Source organism: Thalia democratica, chromosome 8 (assembly GCF_965202585.1).
Source record: "Thalia democratica chromosome 8, ktThaDemo2.hap1.1, whole genome shotgun sequence".
NCBI lineage: Eukaryota > Metazoa > Chordata > Thaliacea > Salpida > Salpidae > Thalia > Thalia democratica.
This window is the reverse complement of record NC_139172.1, coordinates 37539150-37563651: the sequence shown is the minus strand read 5'-3', so window position 1 is coordinate 37563651 and position 24502 is coordinate 37539150. Positions and strand designations below refer to the sequence as shown.

The window sequence follows — 24502 nt, the reverse complement described above, 5'->3', positions numbered from 1 at the left end:
TTAACAATGAAAACTAACAACATTTTTGCTTCAAAATATTATAAACTGCTGAATGTTAAAGTTTTAATTTTCTTATGTTTTGGTTTTATAATCCCTTGATTTCAAAACTAAACTTATGCTTAGTTTTTATGCAAAATAATATGTTCTAATTTCTATGTTCCATAAACTTAAAGTTTACTTGTTGTAATTAAATGGAGATTAATAATACTGCTGTACTAGACGCACAAGTAAGCTAAAACATTGAATGTCAGTTTGTCACTAACGTGTAATTATTGCGTCACACTAGCTGTTTATATTCGATAATTTAAGTTTTTGGACGTGTGGGGGTGTAGCTCAGATGGTAGAGCGCTCGCTTAGCATGCGAGAGGCACCGGGATCGATGCCCGGCACCTCCACTTTATTTCGCTAATTTTTGTAGATTAGTTTTAAAAACTTGCTTTTGCAAACACTTGGTTTCAGATCTCTTGCACCAGATACAATTTAATTTCCTATCTCTAAATTTTATTGAATTCATTGTTTTGGCAACAATATATTACAAACCTTGTGTTAAGCTTGTTATTTCATTACATATATAATTTGATTAGTTAGAGTTTTAGTTTAGAAAATTTACATAAGTTTTTTGGATTATTTAATACTTAAATTTCTACTCGTATGTTTTTGCAAAATTTAAAACAGTTTACTTATTTTAATTAATATCTACATTTTTATACTTCCGTCTGTTTTCGTTAACTTCAAAGTTTTAGTAGCTGTCATAAAATTTAAATTTGTTATCAAGTTTTAAAATTGTTGAATCTATGACAGTTTTACATGTTGTAAAAATTGTATTGTATATATTCTTAATCCTTAAGCTTATATACTTTTAAGTGTAATATTGTTGAATACAACTTATTTCGAAACATGTAGTTAAGGAGACATGGTAAAGCCAAATCCTAAATACAAGTGCAAACAATGAATTTAAACTACCTCCATGATATGGAATTAAACAATGCAATTTATGAAAGCAAGTACTGTTTTTTTGTTATCAGTGAAGCTTAAATGTAAAATTGAAAGTAAATGTGTGTTTTAAAAAGGGATTTTAAAAAGTTATGATAAGATTTTCAAGTTACAAAAGATTTTTTATAGTTTTATGTATTTTACAACCAGTAAATTTTAAGAATATGTTTATGTACGATATGTAAGAATATGTATGAATATGTTTATGTAAGAATATGTATGAGAGTAATTTTATAGTGTCTAGTTCATAAATCTTCAATTATAATTTGTACAGTTTGTGCTTAAAAAATTTAATAATACCACACCAGTATTTATTTTCTTTATACTATACATATTAAATAAAATAAGACTAACTTATTGCTTTATTCAGATTTGAAATTTAGGTTAAAATTTATTATACTTCTTAATAAAATATTTTTACTTTTTCTATATTATTCAGCAGTTTGAAATATGTTTAATATGCTAAAATAAAATGTTATAGTTTTTTTATATTTAATATTAACGCTAATTAAACAATGAACTAAATATACAATACATTGTAAATAAGTATTAAAAATATAAACTAAATTAATTCATATATGTGCTTTATTTAGTAAAAAGACAAAATTTTTACATATAATAAGTAAAAATAAAAAAAATTAATTTAATTTTTTATTTGAGTTTGAGTAAGATTTTATTCAACTGATGATCTCGTTTGATTTAGTTCAAACAAGTGAAACATTGTTTTGTTATATAAAATTTAAAATTTTGAATTGATCATTCTCCTTACCATTAAGTCTTTTCTTGTGGATATAAAATAAGAATAACACAACATAAATAACTAACAAAATCATGTTTGCAAACTTAATTTAATTTATTTTATGTAACAACTAAGCTTTAATAATATCCATTACTAGGATAATACTTTTTAACGAAATTTATAAGTGTTTAGATATTACATGAAAAATAGCCTGCACACTAGTTTTTAAACAGTGCACATTTGTAACCTACCTTAATATTTAAAAAACAAATTAGATGATTACCAATGTAAAAACAAGTTCTCATTTAGAATTGTGCTAGACTAGCTTTCCTAAACTAAGTTTCATAGCTATATAGTCACAATGCGCTTGTTATAGTTTATAAACGCGATAAGCATTAGTTGCACAAGTCCTACATGGTCTAGTGGTTAGGATTCCTGGCTTTCACCCAGGCGGCCCGGGTTCGATTCCCGGTGTAGGGACATTTCGCTGTAATCGTATAGTGGTTAGTACCTCACGTTGTGGCCGTGACAACCCAGGTTCGAATCCTGGTTACAGCACCTTTTTGTTGTTTTCGTATGTAGCTTTAGCAACTAAACCTATACATAATTAACTTTATATATAAGTTATAAACATTTGTTTAAAATATAATTAACCACTGAAAAATAAATATTCATTAAAAACGTTTATTAACTTTACTGTTCTTGAAGTTTATTACTAAACAGACATTATAAAACGGTGTTAATACAACCGTTTTATTAAATAAAAATGTTGTTAATGTATTTGATTTTTATTGAAAACTATATTTGAAGCATCAAGTTTTTTAGTTGAAAGCTAAATTTTAACAGCTCTAAGTTTTTAAGTAAAACTAAACTGTTATGTGCACATTAAGAAACTATAGTTTGTACAAATAGCAAATCTATTTTAAATAGTAAATCAAAGGTGTTTAGGTAATTAATTTTCGTACTTTGATTTAAAACATAGTCTAATTATAGTAACGTATTTTAACAATTGTAAAAGAAAATATGTTTTAAATTTTTGTATGATTAATAAAATAGGTTTAACAAGTTTTTCTCAAGTTAGAAAATATTAAACAACAAGCATATCTAACGTTAATGTTCTTTATTTAAGTATTGCTTTAAAAGTTTTTATTCTAAACAGTTTATATGTCAGTGTAAAATTAAAAACAGACTAACAAGATTATATCTAAACCCATAAATAGAAAAAATTTTTCGCTCGACAAGTCTATTTATATGATTAAATTTTATTTGTGTATTAAACTGCTATCATTTATATATATAAATATAATATAACAATATATTATTTAATTTTTCGAAATATAATTATATTACGAATTAGTTATCGATTAGTTTTATAAAACTTCAAACGACTTATAATTACTAAATTTACACTTTTTAAATATGCAAATTAGATGCTTTTACATATAAAAATAATAGTTAATAATTTCGTAAGATAAATTATATGTTATAGCAATTTCTATTTAAAACTCAATGACAATTTTAAAAGCAAACTATAGATCTTGTAATCGAAAATAGCATAGTAATTTACAATTTATATTCAAACTTGTGCTCAAAATAGTAGCTTAAAAATAGAAAAATGTTACTTTCAATAAACTTTGTTTAAAAATTCTTAAGCTAGTTTAAAAAAATTAACTAACTAATTTTTGATATTTATTAATAGTTTGCTATGTTTATAAGTTTTAAAAACATAATTTTTTTGTTAAAGTAATCACCAGTTTATTTTTAAAACTATAACTTCATTCCTTTTTTAAATATGTTCGGTTTTGTTTTAAAGTTATTATTAAATTTATTGTTCGGGTTGTTGTATTTATAAGAAGTGTTTGTTTCTATAGAAACATTAATTTATTTAAACTTTGTACTACTTTTTAAATTCATTATGAAATATGTCAGTAGAATGATAAAACTTAAATTTATGAGTACAGTAACCTCTCGCTTATTTACGCACATTGTGTCCACAGAAAAAGTGCGTAAAGATATGAGAGATCGTAAAGAAACGAGAGGTACCAAATATACTCACTATAATGGCTGTTTTTTAATATTGCTTCTAGTTAAAAGCAGACTGGGCTTTTTCCCACTTTTAACTATTTGTTTACTTCATTTATAAATATGAAAACAACAGATAAAACTATACATATATTAAAAAAAAGGATTTGAATTTCTATAAAATAATATTAATACGAGTAGAAATAATTTTACTATTTTAATAATAAGTAGAAATTATCTTTATCTTTATTTATATGTGACATTTATATTCTATTCTACTTGGCAAATTCAATTTATTATTAAGCATTTCTTTACAATTATAAAATGGTGTTTATTAATATATAGGGCAAGACTGCTGTATTACTTCTTTGTGTTTTAAACTCTCATTATTTCATTATACTTTCATTATTAAACACAGTCATGTTTATTTCAGAATTTTGATTTAATCTCTTATTCTTAACAAAATTTCTGATATACTGAGGTATAACTAAATGTTTATCAATTAGTCAAGGAACATAAATTTACAAAGTCTAAAGATATAGAGAGGTGTGTTTGCATTCAAAAACATATTTTAATTTAGAAATATACATTAAACCTGATTTGTGCAATATTAAAAAAAATTAAAATTTTAATATTCTGAATTTTATAGAATTCTGAAATGCGTAACTAAACGAGAACGCGTAACGTCACGAGTGCGTAAAGATCCGAGAGGTTACTGTATAACATAACAAAACTAAAAAGAGGTCCTACCGAGACTTGAACTCGGATCACAGGATTCAGAGTGTTATAAAATTATTATCGAAAATTTTTGGAGCTTTATATAAAAGAGCGTAATGTAGTACATATAAAAGATAGCTAATGTCGCTTTTATAAAACCATGACTTCAATGTAAAATTGTTTTTCAATGAATAGCTGTCCTAATTTTATTTGAAGTTAGTAAAGCAATTTTAAGATGAGTTTGTTTTTGTAAGGATCAAAAAACACGTTTTATTTTCTTTTAATTTTTGTTTGTAATTAAAAAAAAGATTTTATTCTTTCGTTATAAAAGTATTTAAGCTTTATTTTAAGCGTTTAATAAAGTAGTTTTATAAACAAAAGTGAGCTCTGTTTGAAGCTTAGAATATTTCACTTATCAATAAGTAGAAATTAAATATAGGGTATGCTTTTGTTTGAATTTTGTTTAAAGCCGTCAGTAGTTTGTTAACAAAGCAGAGCAACACATATTTAGTTAAAAACAAGCATTTATTTTACGTGTTTTTCATAATAGATGCTTAATGCATCAGACCTTATCAAAAATACAAATTGATGACTGTTCATGTTTTTTTATAGATATAAACCTAAAATCTGCTCAAACTTTTAAACTCTATCAAAGTCACTTAATTTATTTCGAAAACATCCTAAAATGCAAAAAGAACAATGGAAAAGCTTTTCACAACAAGTTTTTCTTCCACTGGAAAATTATGATGTAACAATATTAGCAGTGTGTAAACGCTTTAGATTATAGTCAATAAAAGAGCATAAAAACAATATTTGTTGCATCTTTAAAAATTAGTATAGTATAAGTAAAACAACGTTACAAACTGAAGCAACTATTTTCGAAACATAAGATACAACTTGTATATAAAATTGACATTTTATGTAAACATATAGCTAAACATTATATAGTTAAATATATATTAGCTTAAAAAGTTATTTAAAGCTCAAAATATTTCAACACAAGATTAAGTCTTGAAAAAAAAACTTTTTATGTTCCAAAATTTAGCAGTATATAAAAATCGACGTCTATATAAACTTTTTTAATAATAGAAAATATCAAAAAGAAGCCTGACAGGGGACTTGAACCCCTGACCGTTGGATTAAAAGTCCAACGCTCTACCGACTGAGCTAGCCAGGCTCGTGCAATTGATGATACTGTAGGATTTATAAAGGCGAGTTTTAAACATAGTAACGTAACGATAGAGGCTTTGTTGTTATAAGATTTTTAATTTAGCCAGAATGTATAGCTGCTGAAAGTATTTGTAAAGTATATTAAGTTTAATACGAGGTTGAAGCAACTAATTTTGTTATTTATATTTTTATAAATTGTAGTAAGTTAAATAACATATTTTAACTGTAATAATTAATAATCAAGTAAAAGCCTTTTTTAAGGCTATAATAGCTGTATTTGTACGTTGTTTATACACAGGTTACGTTTTGAAATTTATAGTTTACTTTTTTCATTGTCGTTAAACGATGCTTTACAAATATGTAATAAAAATATTTTTATTTATTTTGTAGATGTTTTTTTGTGTAACTTATTTTGTGTAAACTTGCTTTTATGTACAGCTAAAATTTATAAAAAATAATTAATAAATATATTTTTTAAATAACTTTTTTTCTAAACAAAGTTACTTAAAACTATTCTAAGCTATGAATATTTAACTACCTAAATAAAAAAAAATGTATAGAACTAGTTTAAATAATGTTTTAAAACAATATATTAGTTTAGTTGAAATTAATATGAAAATATATTCACAACATTTTATTTCAGTTCGAACAAGCTATAAAACTTTTCTTTAAACACTAAACTTGCCCATGAATTATTGCGTGTTTCTTACCTACATTTGTGTATGTTAAGAATTGTAGTTAAGTTAGTAAACTTTCCTTGTAGTTTAACACATTATTTTGCATTAATTTTTATGCTTTAGTTGTTTAAGACAATGCTTTTTTTATGATTATAAATAAAAATAGATGTCAAGTTCAATAAAAAATTTCAAACTAGTAAAAAAGCAATAATCGTTAAAATGTTTATTTAAGCACATGAAGTTTTAAAAGTATGACACTAAGGAATATGTAAAAAACAAACAAGTACTATCTTTTGAAAATATAAGCATAGCACAATTTAGCGTCAGTAGTAGAAATAAAAAACACTTTTAGCAATTTTTTGTAAAGCTAACAAACTTTTAAAGTTGGTAGAGCAAGTTTTGTTTTATGAGCACTTATGACAGTTTATAAACGCTTAAACGTTAATTTCAACAAGTGGTCCCGTGGTGTAATGGTTATCACACTGGACTTTGAATCCAGTAATCCGAGTTCAAGTCTCGGCGGGACCTTTTCTTTTAATTGACAATTAAGTGGACCTTTTGTGGTTTGATTTTAATGCAGACTAAATAAATTGTGTTTAATAATAATCAACACAATTTTATATGATTCAAAAAACTCTGAAACGAAAAACACCTATTTTAAGTAAGATCCCTAAACCGCCTCTACTTTAGATTGGCATCAAATAAGGTAATCAGAGGTAATTTTTTAAAGTATTTTTGCTAATTATATCTGCATTTAATAGTACAAGATACTTTTTTTTTATGCAGTACAAAAAAATTACAGTCGGTAGAGCGTTGGACTTTTAATCCAACAGTCTTTTCAGTAGATCGCCATTTGATGAGGTCATTTTAAGCACCTCCCACTCATCAGTTCTTATGTTCAAGTTTTTTATGTCGCGCTTGCACACGTTCTCAAAACTTAGTTTTTGGTGACCTCGGTTGCTTTCGGTGCGTTCAGTCAGGTAGTCCTGCAGATGGTAGCTTCGTATCATTGGCGATTCAGCCAAATACATGAACCAAATTTTGGATTTGCTGTTCCTCTCGTACTAAACAGAATTACTATCACAACAACGCTAAAATGTAAAAAGTACTAAACAAATTGTTTTTATTATGTATTCAAGCGGACTTATTTCGTTAGGATCTGTGTTAACAAGCCATTAGCTATTACATTTAAAAAAATATATATTATATAAACAGAAAATTTATGTACTTTTCGATAAAAAGCTTTACTTACTTTGAACATTTAAAAGACAAATTGCAAAAGCCGAAATAAGCCTTGTTTATCAAGAAACTATTTTTTGTATACGAGCTTATAAAGTCTGTAATGTCACATGAAAACTCATTCGATTTTTTAGTTTTAAAAAACATTACTAAATTTCGAATAATCGAATTTTACCAAACTACTTTTAATTATTTTTGTGTAAAATTGTTCAACTCAATTCAGGCTTCAGTTCATAAAAAAAATTTTTTTTTTGCTAAAGCTTTGGGACAAGATCATTTTCAAGAATTTTAAGAGACTACTTTCAGCTATTTATACTTTTTTTCCAAATTATTTTGAATGGTTTTAGGCTTTCAATAGCCTTTTGACGTTAAATCAATTAAAATTGAAAAAATATTAAGTTTACATTAGGAGTACTTTTGATTATTTTAAACACACAGTTTTTTATAAATTTGTTGAATTAAATGTCGAAAAACATTTAAAAAATTTTTATATACAACTCTAAATATCAGTTCATTAAATCGTTTTAGTATGTCAAAAACTTTTTTTGATTGTTTCGTGTTGATGTTGTATCCGTAAGTACTATATATAGAATTATATATCTCAAAAAATATACACAACATTTTAAGTTTAGCCCATTAGTCTTGTTAAAACGAAACGATTTACATTGTATTTAGATACTTATCAAAATTCATATTCACCAACCTTATTTACACTAATTTGACTTAAATTAGCTGTAATCGTTACGTCATACTGTGTTTGCAATTCTATTGCGAGGAAATTAGTTGTGTTATCAGTTATTTGCTTTCTGGGGACGAAAAACCGAAGGTCTTTCAAGCAAAATAAAAATTAGCTTAACTTAAAATTTTGTAAAGTCTTCAGTATATTGTATTCAAAACTAAAAAGGAGGGCTCGTCCGGGATTTGAACCCGGGACCTCTCGCACCCAAAGCGAGAATCATACCCCTAGACCAACGAGCCACTTGTGAGTATCGGTAAACGCACGATTATAAACATTATTGTTACGTCACAAAAGCTGCTCTTAGCGTAGCGTATATATTGCTACAATGCTCGTCGGTAGCGTGCGGTCCTATGGTGTAATGGTTAGCACACAGGACTCTGAATCCTGTGATCCGAGTTCAAGTCTCGGTAGGACCTCTTTTTAGTTTTGTTATGTTATACTCATAAATTTAAGTTTTATCATTCTACTGACATATTTCATAATGAATTTAAAAAGTTGTACAAAGTTTAAATAAAGTAATGTTTCTATAGAAACAAACACTTCTTATAAATACAACAACCCGAACAATAAATTTAATAATAACTTTAAAACAAAACCGAACATATTTAAAAAAGGAATGAAGTTATAGTTTTAAAAATAAACTGGTGATTACTTTAACAAAAAAATTATGTTTTTAAAACTTATAAACATAGCAAACTATTAATAAATATCAAAAATTAGTTAGTTAATTTTTTTAAACTAGCTTAAGAATTTTTAAACAAAGTTTATTGAAAGTAACATTTTTCTATTTTTAAGCTACTATTTTGAGCACAAGTTTGAATATAAATTGTAAATTACTATGCTATTTTCGATTACAAGATCTATAGTTTGCTTTTAAAATTGTCATTGAGTTTTAAATAGAAATTGCTATAACATATAATTTATCTTACGAAATTATTAACTATTATTTTTATATGTAAAAGCATCTAATTTGCGTATTTAAAAACTGTAAATTTAGTAATTATAAGTCGTTTGAAGTTTTATAAAACTAATCGATAACTAATTTGTAATATAATTATATTTCGAAAAATTAAATAATATATTGTTATATTATATTTATATATATAAATGATAGCAGTTGTAATACACAAATAAAATTTAATAATATAAATAGACTTGTCGAGCGAAAAAGTTTTTCTATTTATGGGTTTAGATATAATCTTGTTAGTCTGTTTTTAATTTTACACTGACATATAAACTGTTTATAATAAAAACTTTTAAAGCAATACTTAAATAAAGAACATTAACGTTAGATATGCTTGTTGTTTAATATTTTCTAACTTAAGAAAAACTTGTTAAACCTATTTTATTAATCATACAAAAATTTAAAACATATTTTCTTTTTAAAATTGTTAAAATACGTTACTATAATTAGACTATGTTTTAAATCAAAGTACGAAAATTAATTACCTAAACAGCTTTGATTTACTATTTAAAATAGATTTGCTATTTGTACAAACTATAGTTTCTTAATGTGCACATAACAGTTTAGTTTTACTTAAAAACTTAGAGCTGTTAAAATTTAGCTTTCAACTAAAAAACTTGATGCTTCAAATATAGTTTTCAATAAAAATCAAATACATTAACAACATTTTTATTTAATAAAACGGTTGTATTAACACCGTTTTATAATGTCTGTTTAGTAATAAACTTCAAGAACAGTAAAGTTAATAAACGTTTTTAATGAATATTTATTTTTCAGTGGTTAAGTATATTTTAAACAAATGTTTATAACTTATATAGAAAGTTAATTATGTATAGGTTTAGTTGCTAAAGCTACATACGAAAACAACAAAATGGTGCTGTAACCAGGATTCGAACCTGGGTTGTCACGGCCACAACGTGAGGTACTAACCACTATACGATTACAGCGAAATGTCCCTACACCGGGAATCGAACCCGGGCCGCCTGGGTGAAAGCCAGGAATCCTAACCACTAGACCATGTAGGACTTGTGTAACTAATGCTTATCGCGTTTATAAACTATAACAAGCGCATTGTGACTATATAGCTATGAAACTTAGTTTAGGAAAGCTAGTCTAGCACAATTCTAAATGAGAACTTGTTTTTACATTGGTAATCATCTAATTTGTTTTTTAAATATTAAGGTAGGTTACAAATGTGCACTGTTTAAAAACTAGTGTGCAGGCTATTTTTCATGTAATATCTAACACTTATAAAGTTCGTTAAAAAGTATTATCCTAGTAATGGATATTATTAAAGCTTAGTTGTTACATAAAATAAATTAAATTAAGTTTGCAAACATGATTTTGTTAGTTATTTATGTTGTGTTATTCTTATTTTATATCCACAAGAAAAGACTTAATGGTAAGGAGAATGATCAATTCAAAATTTTAAGTTTTATATAACAAAACAATGTTTCACTTGTTTGAACTAAATCAAACGAGATCATCAGTTGAATAAAATCTTACTCAAACTCAAATAAAAAATTAAATTAATTTTTTTTATTTTTACTTATTAAATGTAAAAATTTTGTCTTTTTATTAAATAAAGCACATATATGAATTAATTTAGTTTATATTTTTAATACTTATTTACAATGTATTGTATATTTAGTTCATTTTTTAATTAGCGTTAATATTAAATATAAAAAAACTATAACATTTTATTTTAGCATATTAAACATATTTCAAACTGCTGAATAATATTGAAAAAGTAAAAATATTTTATTAAGAAGTATAATAAATTTTAACCTAAATTTCAAATCTGAATAAAGCAATAAGTTAGTCTTATTTTATTTAATATGTATAGTATAAAGAAAATAAATACTGGTGTGGTATTATTAAATTTTTTAAGCACAAACTGTACAAATTATAATTGAAGATTTATGAACTAGACACTATAAAATTACTCTCATACATATTCTTACATAAACATATTCATACATATTCTTACATATCGTACATAAACATATTCTTAAAACTTACTGGTTGTAAAATACATAAAACTATAAGAAATCTTTTGTAACTTGAAAAACTTATCATAACTTTTTAAAATCCCTTTTTAAAACACACATTTACTTTCAATTTGACATTTAAGCTTCACTGATAACAAAAAAAACAGTACTTGCTTTCATAAATTGCATTGTTTAATTCCATATCATGGAGGTAGTTTAAATTCATTGTTTGCACTTGTATTTAGGATTTGGCTTTACCATGTCTCCTTAACTACATGTTTCGAAATAAGTTGTATTCAACAATATTACACTTAAAAGTATATAAGCTTAAGGATTAAGAATATATACAATACAATTTTTACAACATGTAAAACTGTCATAGATTCAACAATTTTAAAACTTGATAACAAATTTAAATTTTATGACAGCTACTAAAACTTTGAAGTTAACGAAAACAGACGGAAGTATAAGAATGTAGATATTAATTAAAATAAGTAAACTGCTTTAAATTTTGCAAAAACATACGAGTAGAAATTTAAGTATTAAATAGTCCAAAAAACTTATGTAAATTTTCTAAACTAAAACTCTAACTAATCAAATTATATATGTAATGAAATAACAAGCTTAACACAAGGTTTGTAACATATTGTTGCCAAAACAATGAATTCAATAAAATTTAGAGATAGGAAATTAAATTGTATCTGAAGCAAAGGGATCTGAAACCAAGTGTTTGCAAAAGCAAGTTTTTAAAACTAATCTACAAAAATTAGCGAAATGAAGTGGAGGTGCCGGGCATCGATCCCGGTACCTCTCGCATGCTAAGCGAGCGTTCTACCATCTGAGCTACACCCCCACACGTCCAAAAACTTAAATTATCGAATATAAACAGCTAGTGTGACGTAATAATTGCACGTTAGTGACAAACTGACATTCAATGTTTTAGCTTACTTGTGCGTCTAGTACAGCAGTATTATTAATCTCCAATTAATTACAACAAGTAAACTTTAAGTTTATGGCACATAGAAATTAGAACATATTATTTTGCATAAAAACTAAGCATAAGTTTAATTTTGAAATCAAGGGATTATAAAACCAAAACATAAGAAAATTAAAACTTTAACATTCAGCAGTTTATAATATTTTGAAGCAAAAATGTTGTTAGTTTTCATTGTTAAAGTTTCATTTTTTAGATTTTTTCAGAGTAACACTATTTGTTTTAATAAAAAATACAGTCAATTACACCAAAAAAAACTTACAGCTAGTTTAATATTCACAACAGTATGAACTACATTGTAGTAGGAAATTGAAGACGTATGCGAACTTTGTAAACAGTAAAACTTACTTATAGCTTAGTATTAGAACGTACTACTACGGTACGTATGAGAGTTTTAAAAAGTATACTAATTTAAACCAAAACATACATCTTAAACTTTAAGAAAGCCATGTTTTTTTTTTTTAGTATGCGCTAATCAGCCTAGCTAAAATGTAAAACTTTAGTTACAAAAGAACAAAAACTAAACTTTTGAGTTAAAAAAAAAGAAGCAAATGAGCTAAACTTGGTGTATAATTAATAACTAACCTGTATTAGTTTTTTTGCAGATGTTTCTTAAAAAGTTAGCTTCTGCTTAAATACAACTTTTTCATACATCATTATCATACTTTATCATCAAATTTCAAGAAATAGGATTCTGAAGTTCTAGAGCAATATATGTTTAAACTTTCTTCTTCAGACAACAACGTTCGCCTTAAAAAAATGTATGGTAATAAAACAAAACCTATGTAGGTATATACAAAGTAAATTTGCATTTTATTTAAAGCAGAAATTACACTTAGCTAGAGTTTAGCTTAATTTTCAGACCTTTAGTTTAAATATTCAGAATTGAAAAAAAGCAGCATGTAATAGACAAAAAAAGAAAAGTATTAAATAGTTCAAAATAGTTAAAACAAAACAAAAATTTTAATAGTATAGCTAATTTCTATAAATCTATTATTGAAAAAAATCAATCTTTTGTACATTGTCAAGAGGCGGCAAAAATAAATAATAAATTTAAATATAGAAAAATTAATAGAAGTAATTTCTTCAGTTTTCATGTCAAATAATAATCATAAAGTAATCCTAAAAGCAAAAAATAATAAAATATATACAGTTTAAAAATTTAAACGTTCATTAAAAAAAATTATAATCAAAACTGTTCTAAAATATATTTACTGCTAGCTTTATTTATATAGAAATATTACTTTACTGTCAATCTATAATATTCAGTTAGATAAAAATAGAAACATATTTTAATTACTTTTTTTTTAATTCACAACTCTTAAAAAATAAAAACCATAAAGTAGTTAAGGTAAAAAAGTAAAACGCGAGGCACCACCGAGATTCGAAATCGGGATCTCCTGTTTACTAGACAGGCGCTTTAACCAACTAAGCCATGGCGCCGCACGTCCTGCATGAAAAGTTGCACTATTTATAATCAATTAAATTCGTATGCTTTCCGATGGTTAACGGCAGCTTTTGTTTTTAGTTTTGTTATTATTATAAACCAGTTTTCAAAAAATTTACAATTAACTAGTTTTTTTTAATAATATTTTAGAGATTACACTTATTTTTTATTGTTTAGTTAAAGTTATTTTTATATTTTAATAAATAACGTCTATATAAGTTGAGAATTTACCTACTTATTTACTAAACGATTACAAAAGTTTGGTTGACAAATAAGTTAAAAATTGTAAAAAACTGCATAATTTTAATAGTTGAACATAGCTTTTATGACGTAACAATACAGTTAAAAAGAATCTAACTTGAAACTTTTTTAAACACTTTGTTGACTACAAAACTGTTTTTTTTGGAAAGATAACAACAAAAATATATGTGGCTATAAGATTGAATTGTTGGTAAAACAGCTTAAAATCAGAAACAAATTATATAAATTAACATTATTTTGTATTAAAAGAAAAAAACTGTCCTTACAGAAAATTAACATTGCTAAATTTTTAGTTAACCTTTGCTTTTAAAAGTCAAAAGCTATCTAAATTAATTAGTTGGCTTTTTAAATACTTAACAATAAATCATAAAATTCTAAATACTTTCTTAAATGAAAAAACACATTTCATTAAACTTATGAAGATCATACGAACTTTGAAAATAAAATACGAAGTTTCGGAAATAAATTGAAGGATAAAGCAAAGTGTTATTATAAAAAAGGCGCTGCGAGCAGGATTTGAACCTACGCGGGGAGACCCCAATGGATTTCAAGTCCATCGCCTTAACCACTCGGCCATCGCAGCTTACGGAAGAATAAGTAAATGTGTATATATATATATAAGCATAACAACCAGCGGCACGCTTTAAGTAGTATAAACTATTTGACACGATCTAAGAATGGTTTAGTTGCTAAGCTATGAAATCTTATAATATACTATTACTATAATTTTAAAAATATTATAATGGTTATTTTGCTACTGTTGTGTACTTTTAACTTTTGAGATTACAGTAATAATTCTCAACTTATGAATAACGAAAATAAAATCACTTCAAATTTTTAACTTCATTGCCAAAACTCGTTTTAAACAAGTAAAAAAAAATTGACAATGAAATTTAAAAAGAATTGGATGCTATCACTAACATGATTTTATTTAAATAGAAAAAATCAAAAGACAGTTTAGAAAAATCTATAAATTTATTGCATATTAGTTAAGTTTAAAACGTTTTCAGACAAAAATCCGTTTTCAGTAAACTTATGATAAACTAATATAACTAAAAGAACATTTATTGATCCAGAAAAAAATCACAAATAAAAATTGACTTTGTTCTGGACTGATTAAAGAATTTTATATAGATTTTGCCATGATTTTAATTTAAAACGCGCAATCGGCAATAAAACAAAACAAACTGTGCAATCATATTATACATTGTAATTTATTTGAAAAAAATTATGCTTATGTAAACTATTTGTTTGAAGTTTTGGCTCCAAAATATTTCATTTTCCACTTAAAATTTTAAACTTTTTAGTTTATAATAAATAATATAAAACCATTTAATTAAAAGGAAGGTTGTTAAACTTGCTTAATTAATTAAATTATAAAATGGAATTCAACAAAAACAAGAAATTATAGGTATAATCTAAATAAGTCAATATTAATGAACTGAGTTATTTTATATGATACGATCAAAAGAGTAGTTTAGTAAAATATTTGGCTTCTTAAAACAGTGAGACATACTAATTTTTTAATTAAAAAAAAAAGAAATTTTTTAGTTTTTTAACACAAAATGTAACATAAAAAAATTTCTAGTTGATTGAGATAAATTTTCAACTACTACATAAAATTTAGTCTAAAAGTATTTTACAGGTTTTAAAACCTTAGTTTTTAAATCTTTATGCCCAATATATATATATATATATATATATATATATATATATAGTATGTTTGCGGCCTTAAGCGCAAAAACATTGATTTTAAATTAACTTGGGAGGTGATAAAAAGAGCACAGCCAATAGCAGATGGTAACAACCCTGTTTGTAGGCTGTGCTTAAAAGAATCAACAGCCGTTATGTATGCGTTAAAAAAGGAAGGTTGTTTAAATAAGAGGAGCGAATTAATATCGTCTTGTCGACATATAAAAAAGCTTCTCTTAAAACACAACAAATTTTGAAGCATTTTATAGTCAATTAACTGTTGTTTTCGTTGATTTTAGTTGTTTGATTAGTTAGAAGGTAGATCGATTTTTGTACTGAATATTTGTAATGTACAATATTACGTCATACTGTTTTTTGTTTTTTTGTATAACTTTTATATCTTTGTTTAGTACAGTGCTTTTTATTTTGAATTTAACTGGCTGATGATTAAAGCTTTATGAAAAATTAAAGCTTTATGAAACATATGTTCCAGAATTTTTAAAATCGCCATTTCAATAAATTATTTAAAAGCCTATCAAGTGGGCTCAGTTGAAAGTGTTTAAGTTTAAACATTAACCTTATTTTATATATATATATATATATATATATATATATATATATATATATATATCTTAATCTAAAACATTTAAAATCAAAGTTATCAAACGAATTTTACGAAAAAAAATATGTTACTAATAATCTTTTTTTTTATTTTATATAAAATATGTAACATTGAACAATATTGTTATATATCTTTATTTATTATATTTCAAAGACTCGATGATGTTAGAGTTGAAATTAAAAACAATGTAACTTACTTAGTTGGGTTTCATGAATCTTTTATTGTTGCACAGGGATTGATGACTACTAAATACTGATAATTCTATCACCTTGAAAAAATACTTTGATTTAGTTTACAAATTAACTTTCAACTTATTTTTTATAATTTAACCAAATATGTTTTCAACAAAACAATATATCAAGTGAACAAAAGAAACAATTTAAAGTTCACCAAAAAAAAATTACTATAAACTTTTTCTTTAATAGGATCAAAAGTTTGTGGCAGCAGTGGGATTCGAACCCACGCCTCCGAAGAGACTGGAGCCTTAATCCAGCGCCTTAGACCGCTCGGCCATGCTACCAACTGACAAATAATATTGTATTAGGTTCATCTACTAAAAATATACTACACTAACAATAAAGCTCTAACAAAACTGCTTAACACTTTGAACTATTAACCAACAAGACATTTCAATTACCAAGTGAAATAAGTAGTTCTTAGAAAGATTTAACGTTGTGAACTACTTAAACATATTTAAAGTATTAATTCAGTTTAAAATAAATCTTTTCAAAGTTTTGAAAATCTGCAAGTTTTAATTATAAAACTTGTATTTATAATTTGGTTTTTAAACCTTTACTGCTGAAACTTAAAAAATATAAAACTACGAATTCCTAAATTTATAGCTGTTAAAACAAGTATTGCTAAAAAATCTGAAGCTTACAAATATTTAAAAGTAAATTATATAACAGTTAAACCTATGGTAAATGAAGCATGTAGATAACACTGTGAAAACTGCTGAATATTCCACCAATGCGTCGCTGATTTGTTTAAAATTTGTAGCGCTAAAGAGCATTAAAAAGTTTTAAATTATTACGAAACCAGGGACAAAATGATGCGATAACATTAAAAAGCAAACATATTGTTAATAAAAAATCTAAAACAACTCTAAAATTTTAAACTTAGATGTATTAAGTTAACTTGAAAAATAACTAATTTAAGTAATATAACATAAAACAGTTAGTTTTTAATAATTTATAAAATTTTTTTTTATTTATGGTTAAAAATGACATCAAACATAAGTAGTGTTTACATAGTGTTTTTATAAACCACTAAATATTAATAATTTTTTTAATAATTACCTATAAAAAACCAAATTTACGTAAATTTTAAAATAAACAACTAAAAGAAACGTACTTTTGGGTAAAAAAATATAAAACAATCAATAGTGATTAAATTTTTATATTAAAACTCAGAAAAAAATAAGAAAACCTAAAAATGTTATAACTTAATCAGTTTCAATAAAAACAATGGTATTTAGTACACTTTATATATAAAATAAATAATAAAACGTCGTTTAAACGTCATGTATAGATCAATTTTTTGTATGTAAATATCAAAATATTATTAAAAGATGGTTTGATGAGAAGTTTATAGAAAAATTAAGTATAAATAAGATTTCACGTTTTGAGAGACAAGAATACACTTTAAAAACATTTTGAATTCTACTTATAACCCTTTAATGCATAAATGACAGAATATTACATATATGGTCAAAACAGGTTTACCAAAGGAATTAAATCAAGGTTCGTACAATCAAAAACTTTATTTCAAATTCTCATTGGTTAATAACCCGTTTAGTAATGAATTTTATTAATTCTTTGTACTTTAAAACAATATTTTTCATTTGTATTAAAGCTATTTTCATTAAAAACACTCAGAGAAAACAAAATTTTAAATAAAAATAACACAAAACGCTTACAAAACATCTTTATTCGAGATTTTTATCACATATAAACAAATATAGTAAAAAAATATTCAAGCAAGTTTTTAATATAAACTTAAAATAGTTTTTTTTTGGCGAAAATAAACATAAAAGTATAAATGAAAAAGTTTTAAAATTATTGAAAAACAAAACTCTAAAAATAGTTAAGAGTTAGTTTAATAAAGGAGTAAATTTTTTAAGATCCATTTAGTTTAGAAATAAAATGAGTGTAAGGGGTAGGCGTAGGATTCAAAAAAGTTTATTAATTATAGGTTAAATATTAAGCTTATACTTAGGCATAACAGTTTAAATTAATATAACTATTACTTTTATTTAGTTTAAGTAAGTCAATTATCTTGTTTGTTTTGTGTATTAACTTGTTGTGTGTATTACGTATAATTTTTGTTTTGTTGTTTTGTATTTTTTTAAATAGCAAGTATTATACTTGATTAAATGTAATGATTAAATTAATTTAAATATTAGTTTAGTTGTTTTGTTATGTTAACAAAATAGGTACATAATTAATTGTGTTATCATATTTTTATTGAATTAGTATTTATGTATAAATTTCAATGCAAAAACTTTTGAAAAATTGTTAAAATTTTTACATTAGTAAACGCAAAATGTGCTTCTATATCGCAGGTAACACGGACGAGTGGTTTAGGTAATGTTCTTTTGCTCAGAAACACCTGTGTTAGGGTTCAAAGCCCACCACTTCCATATTTTTATTTATTTATATAATTATGTAAGTAACCAAATATAATTATAAAAAATAAATAAACAGCCAATTATTATTTATCTATTACATTCAAAGAGTATCTTTAAGAAGTACGCATCCGTGTAAGATAAGTATAAGTTTAAGGGCATAGGAGGGTTAAAACACTTTTTTTAGAATGTGATCTTATTTTATATAGTTTTAATGATCTACAAGGTGCTATTTACAGATTTTAAAAATTCAAAACAATCTTTGAGATATAGCCGGTCAAAGTCGGAGACAACAATAGGTTCTTTATGGGAGGCACAACTAAAACAGTAAATAACTACAAATCACTAAGAATATATCTTCACCTAGGTTTTTTGAGATAACTACCTCAAATTTTTAAGAAATGTTCCTTGCAATGCTTAGAAAAGTCTTTTGCAAAAACAAATAAAAATTTTATAACAAAAAAACAAAAAAAATGTTTTATTTTTTATATATATTCTTTTAATAATTTTAATAATTCCTTGCACCAGTATTTTTTAATATTCCAAGGAACATTTGATGGTAATTTCAAAAATGCTAGGAGATATATTTTTAGTGAATTCTAGTTATTTGCTGTTTTAGTTGTGCCTCCCATATGGAACCTATTGTTGCCTCCGAATTTGACCGGCTATATCTCAAAAGTTATTTTGAATTTTTAAAGTCTGTAAAAAGCAACTTGTAGCTTATTAAAAACTATACAAAACAAGATCACATTACGAAAAAAGTGTTTTAACCCCCATATGCCCCTAGATTTATTTTTACAGGTGGGTTACACTTTTTCTTAATGAATAACTGACCTTTAACTAACCTTTAACTAATTTTATTTCTAAAAAAAGTGTTTTAACCCCCCTATGCCCCTAAGTTTATTCTTACCTTACACAAATGCATGCTTCTTAAAGATACTCTTTGAATGTAATAGATAAATATTTAGAAAAAATTAAGCGTACTTAACACGGATGCGTACTTCTTAAAGATACCCTTTAAATATATAACATATATATTTTAAAAATTTAGTGAGTATCTTACATGGATGTAACCCCCTGGACTCAAATGTAATTTCCTTATGCTTATTAAATGGAAGAATCATAGTTATATAAATAAACAAAAACATGGAAGTGATTGGCTTTTAACCCCTATACCCTTAAAAAAGTTCTTGTGGCAAATTAGATATCTGTTGTTCAAACAATGTTTTAGACCCAAAACAAAGTTATAAAAACAATCAGAGGCCTAAGTTACCCTGTGAACTTTATTTTATACATTTAAACTGAACTTAATTAAAACTAACTATAACTGTAAATATTATAAGCTATTACTTCAAGAAATAATATAAATTATATCTTAATATATACTTGTTTGCCACTCTTTGAGTCATAAAATCTTCTGTGAGTAACCTTAACCTTCCCGGAGTTTTTTTAAAATCCTTAAATACTTTTAATAAACTATTTAAAAAAAATTCCTGAGGTTTTCTTAAAAATCTTAAAACTGCTTTGAGTTTCCCAGAGTTAAAAAAAATTAAAAATTTCGTGAGTTTCCCTGAGATTTTCTATTATTTGAAATTTCTGTGAGCTCATTAGTGTGTGGTAATCCTATATATATTTTATTACATAAAAGCCAATTTGATAATTATCTAGTATGATGTTGCACCAATATCTAACTGAAATTATATTGTATTTGATGTATTCTTAACTATAATTTTTGGCTAAAAATTTATTTTTATAAATACATAGTTTGATTTATATATCATAAATTAATTAAACTTAAATATATAATTGCTTTTATTAAACAATATAAAGCAATTAAATCTTTTCAATTTTTTTTCATTGATTATGATATTGTAAATCAATCCAATACTTTAGTTTGTCATAAATAAATTTTATTCTCACTATGTATTTAAACCTTGTTTAAAACAATATATATTTCAGGCTAAACATAGTTAGCATAAAACATTGATTTTTAGCCTAAAATAATGGTTAGAAAGACATTAAATTCAATATAATTTAAGCTTGACATTGGTGCAACTTCATCCTAGGTAATTATTGTGAATTTATAAACCAAAATAATGAACCCCACCACTCATAACCTTATATTAGAAGTAAAAATAAATAATCCTAAGTTAAATTGTTATTTAAAAAATTTTACTCATCCTACAGATGTATTACAGTTAAATTGTATACAAATTTCTGAAACTAGTAAGGTTTAATATTTGAGAACAGACTTTTGAATTTTAAACTAAGTCTTTTGCTAACTTGTAACAACTTGTGGCTCCAAAATATGATAAATAGCATCAAAATTTACGGTTGGATAGTTTTATCTCTATGAAAATAGATCAGCCAATCAGCGACACATGTGTAGAATATTCAGCCCCTGTGAAAAACTACTAGTTTGTCAGAAAAATAAAATACTGAAAACTAAATTGTACAGTACTAATTTATTACAGTAATTTTTAAAAACGGTAAGAAAACATGAAATATGATAACATATGTAAAAAATACTTTAGGTATTTAATTTTAAAAACATTACTAAAAAATTAAAATGATACTATTTAAAAGCAGTTATTATGGAAATTGCATAAACTTTATGAATAAAAATAAATATTAATCGAGTTACAACAAAATAATTTTTTTATATAGAAAAGTTTTAAAACTTTAGTAGTATTATTAAAACTGTTAGTGTGTTTATTATTCAAAGCTAATACATAGCAAAACATTTACTTAACTTTCTATGAATACATTCATAATTTATAGAGGCTTTAAATTGTTAAAATGAAATGAAACATTGAATATAGATTAGTATTCTGTTTTTATAAAAACACCTGTGGCTTAAGTTTTAACAAAATATTCCCCAGATGAATATTTTTCAAGGTTTAGTTTTTATTAAGCTTAATAAACTTAAACTGTTACTGCTCTTCAAAACAATTGAGACTGCAAGGGGGTTATTTATTTTTTATTTAATTGGTTCTAATTTGTACAGTTTAAACTTTGCTTTAATAATGTTTTACATATTTTTAAACTTTGAACTAATTTTAAAGTATAGGCGTGTGATTTGGAGAGTACAATAGGTTCTAAATGGGAGGTGAAAACTACATAGGAAACTATTACGATCACTAAAGGCATAGTTTCTACTACGTTTTCAAAGATAAATACTTCTTAACTTTTAGGAAATGTTCCATTTACATTTTTTAATCTTTTAATTGAAAAAGTTTAAATAAAATGTCAAAACTTCCAAAAAATTATTTTTTGGAATTTTCCTTTTAGAATAAGAAAATATACTGCACTGAAATAAAAAGTAAAACCCAAATATTACCTGTAAAATGTTGAATAAGATTGTTTTGAAACTGCTTGAGGTGATAGATTTTAAATCAACAAGCTTTTATTTTAATTGCACTGCTATGAAGAAAATATTGAAATTGCCATTTTCGACTCCTTGTCCCTAAAAAAATGTTTGAATTTTTTAGAATGTCAAAACTATTAATTGGCTTAAACAATTTTATGTATACAAAAACCAGGCAAACGAGCTAGACCACTCTAAAGGCTTTTATCAACCTTATTTTACAGGTCAGTCTCTGCTTACTTTATCCATAAACATCTAAAAGGTATACAAAACAATTACCATCTGCAAAGAAAACTCAAGTAATTTTTAAAAGACAAAGATACAAATAAGTAATATGTTCAGAAATATTTTATACCAAGAGTATAGTAAAAAACTCAACTTTTATATAATTTTATAGAAAATTTTTATATGTTTGTTATCATTTATGCTAATTAAAATTAAAAGACAGCTAATGTCGCTTTTATAAAACCATGACTTCAATGTAAAATTGTTTTTCGATGAATAGCTGTCCTAATTTTATTTGAAGTTAGTAAAGCAATTTTAAGATGAGTTTGTTTTTGTAAGGATCAAAAAACACGTTTTATTTTCTTTTAATTTTTGTTTGTAATTAAAAAAAAGATTTTATTCTTTCGTTATAAAAGTATTTAAGTTTTATTTTAAGCGTTTAATAAAGTAGTTTTATAAACAAAAGTGAGCTCTGTTTGAAGCTTAGAATATTTCACTTATCAATAAGTAGAAGTTAAATATAGGGTATGCTTTTGTTTGAATTTTGTTTAAAGCCGTCAGTAGTTTGTTAACAAAGCAGAGCAACACATATTTAGTTATAAACAAGCATTTATTTTACGTATTTTTCATAATAGATGCTTAATGCATCAGACCTTATCAAAAATACAAATTGATGACTGTTCATGTTTTTTTATAGATATTAACTTAAAATCTGCTCAAACTTTTAAACTCTATCAAAGTCACTTAATTTATTTCGAAAACATCCTAAAATACAAAAAGAACAATGGAAAAGCTTTTCACAACAAGTTTTTCTTCCACTGGAAAATTATGATGTAACAATATTAGCAGTGTGTAAACGCTTTAGATTATAAACCCTTTGTTTCGCATTCTGTCAGTTGGTAGCATGGCCGAGCGGTCTAAGGCGCTGGATTAAGGCTCCAGTCTCCTCGGAGGCGTGGGTTCGAATCCCACTGCTGCCACTTCTTTTATTGTATTACGTTATATTATCAAAAGTTCTGTTCAATCTAATAACATATAATTTAATAACAATAATAATTTTATAACACATTGAATGTGGATAACTATCATAAAAATAGCAGGTGCTTGTGAAACTATTCATTAGAAAATAAATTAGTTTTAGCTAGTTGCCAACTATGATTAAACATTTACCCTAAATTTTAAATTAATTAACAACAAATAATCGTTATCAAAATACTTAATTTTTCAATCATCGTTGATAAAAAGAAGTATAACTGAAATAAACCCTTTTTTTTCTTAATTTTAGTACTAGGGAAAAAGTATGAGATATATACTGTGATATATTTATTGAGATATATACTGTGTCTAGATATTTTGTTAGTAGTCTTTTTTTTTCGTATAAAAAGATAGTTCAGTTGCTTACAAAAAAAGGGGTTGAAATATAATTCTAAACTAACAAGTCAATAAAAGAGCATAAAAACAATATTTGTTGCATCTTTAAAAATTAGTATAGTATAAGTAAAACAACGTTACAAACTGAAGCAACTATTTTCGAAACATAAGATACAACTTGTATATAAAATTGACATTTTATGTAAACATATAGCTAAACATTATATAGTTAAATATATATTAGCTTAAAAAGTTATTTAAAGCTCAAAATATTTCAACACAAGATTAAGTCTTGAAAAAAAAACTTTTTATGTTCCAAAATTCAGCAGTATATAAAAATCGACGTCTATATAAACTTTTTTAGAAATAGAAAATATCAAAAAGAAGCCTGACAGAGGACTTGAACCCCTGACCGTTGGATTAAAAGTCCAACGCTTATTTCAGTTCGAACAAGCTATAAAACTTTTCTTTAAACACTAAACTTGCTCATGAATTATTGCGTGTTTCTTACCTACATTTGTGTATGTTAAGAATTGTAGTTAAGTTAGTAAACTATCCTTGTAGTTTAACACATTATTTTGCATTAATTTTTATGCTTTAGTTGTTTAAGACAATGCTTTTTTTATGATTATAAATAAAAATAGAT

General features: G+C 24.9%; 12 non-coding genes across 12 annotated transcripts; 5 read left to right on the top strand and 7 right to left on the bottom strand.

Annotated features, from left to right (window-relative positions):
* Positions 1-322: 322 nt before the first annotated feature.
* On the top strand, positions 323-395 carry Trnaa-agc (transfer RNA alanine (anticodon AGC)). Its single transcript has one exon. It is a non-coding gene; the product is annotated as a tRNA-Ala (tRNA).
* Positions 396-2140: 1745 nt separating this feature from the next.
* Positions 2141-2212, top strand: Trnae-uuc (transfer RNA glutamic acid (anticodon UUC)). The gene has a single exon. It is a non-coding gene; the product is annotated as a tRNA-Glu (tRNA).
* Positions 2213-5575: 3363 nt separating this feature from the next.
* Trnak-uuu (transfer RNA lysine (anticodon UUU)) lies at positions 5576-5648 on the bottom strand. Its single transcript has one exon. It is a non-coding gene; the product is annotated as a tRNA-Lys (tRNA).
* A 1126-nt stretch (positions 5649-6774) lies between these two features.
* Positions 6775-6846, top strand: Trnaq-uug (transfer RNA glutamine (anticodon UUG)). The gene has a single exon. It is a non-coding gene; the product is annotated as a tRNA-Gln (tRNA).
* Positions 6847-8463: 1617 nt separating this feature from the next.
* On the bottom strand, positions 8464-8535 carry Trnap-ugg (transfer RNA proline (anticodon UGG)). Its single transcript has one exon. It is a non-coding gene; the product is annotated as a tRNA-Pro (tRNA).
* A 105-nt stretch (positions 8536-8640) lies between these two features.
* Positions 8641-8712, top strand: Trnaq-cug (transfer RNA glutamine (anticodon CUG)). The gene has a single exon. It is a non-coding gene; the product is annotated as a tRNA-Gln (tRNA).
* A 1501-nt stretch (positions 8713-10213) lies between these two features.
* Positions 10214-10285, bottom strand: Trnae-uuc (transfer RNA glutamic acid (anticodon UUC)). The gene has a single exon. It is a non-coding gene; the product is annotated as a tRNA-Glu (tRNA).
* Positions 10286-12031: 1746 nt separating this feature from the next.
* On the bottom strand, positions 12032-12104 carry Trnaa-agc (transfer RNA alanine (anticodon AGC)). Its single transcript has one exon. It is a non-coding gene; the product is annotated as a tRNA-Ala (tRNA).
* A 1510-nt stretch (positions 12105-13614) lies between these two features.
* Positions 13615-13688, bottom strand: Trnat-agu (transfer RNA threonine (anticodon AGU)). Its single transcript has one exon. It is a non-coding gene; the product is annotated as a tRNA-Thr (tRNA).
* Positions 13689-14454: 766 nt separating this feature from the next.
* On the bottom strand, positions 14455-14536 carry Trnas-uga (transfer RNA serine (anticodon UGA)). The gene has a single exon. It is a non-coding gene; the product is annotated as a tRNA-Ser (tRNA).
* A 2169-nt stretch (positions 14537-16705) lies between these two features.
* Trnal-aag (transfer RNA leucine (anticodon AAG)) lies at positions 16706-16787 on the bottom strand. Its single transcript has one exon. It is a non-coding gene; the product is annotated as a tRNA-Leu (tRNA).
* Positions 16788-23383: 6596 nt separating this feature from the next.
* Trnal-aag (transfer RNA leucine (anticodon AAG)) lies at positions 23384-23465 on the top strand. The gene has a single exon. It is a non-coding gene; the product is annotated as a tRNA-Leu (tRNA).
* Positions 23466-24502: the final 1037 nt, after the last annotated feature.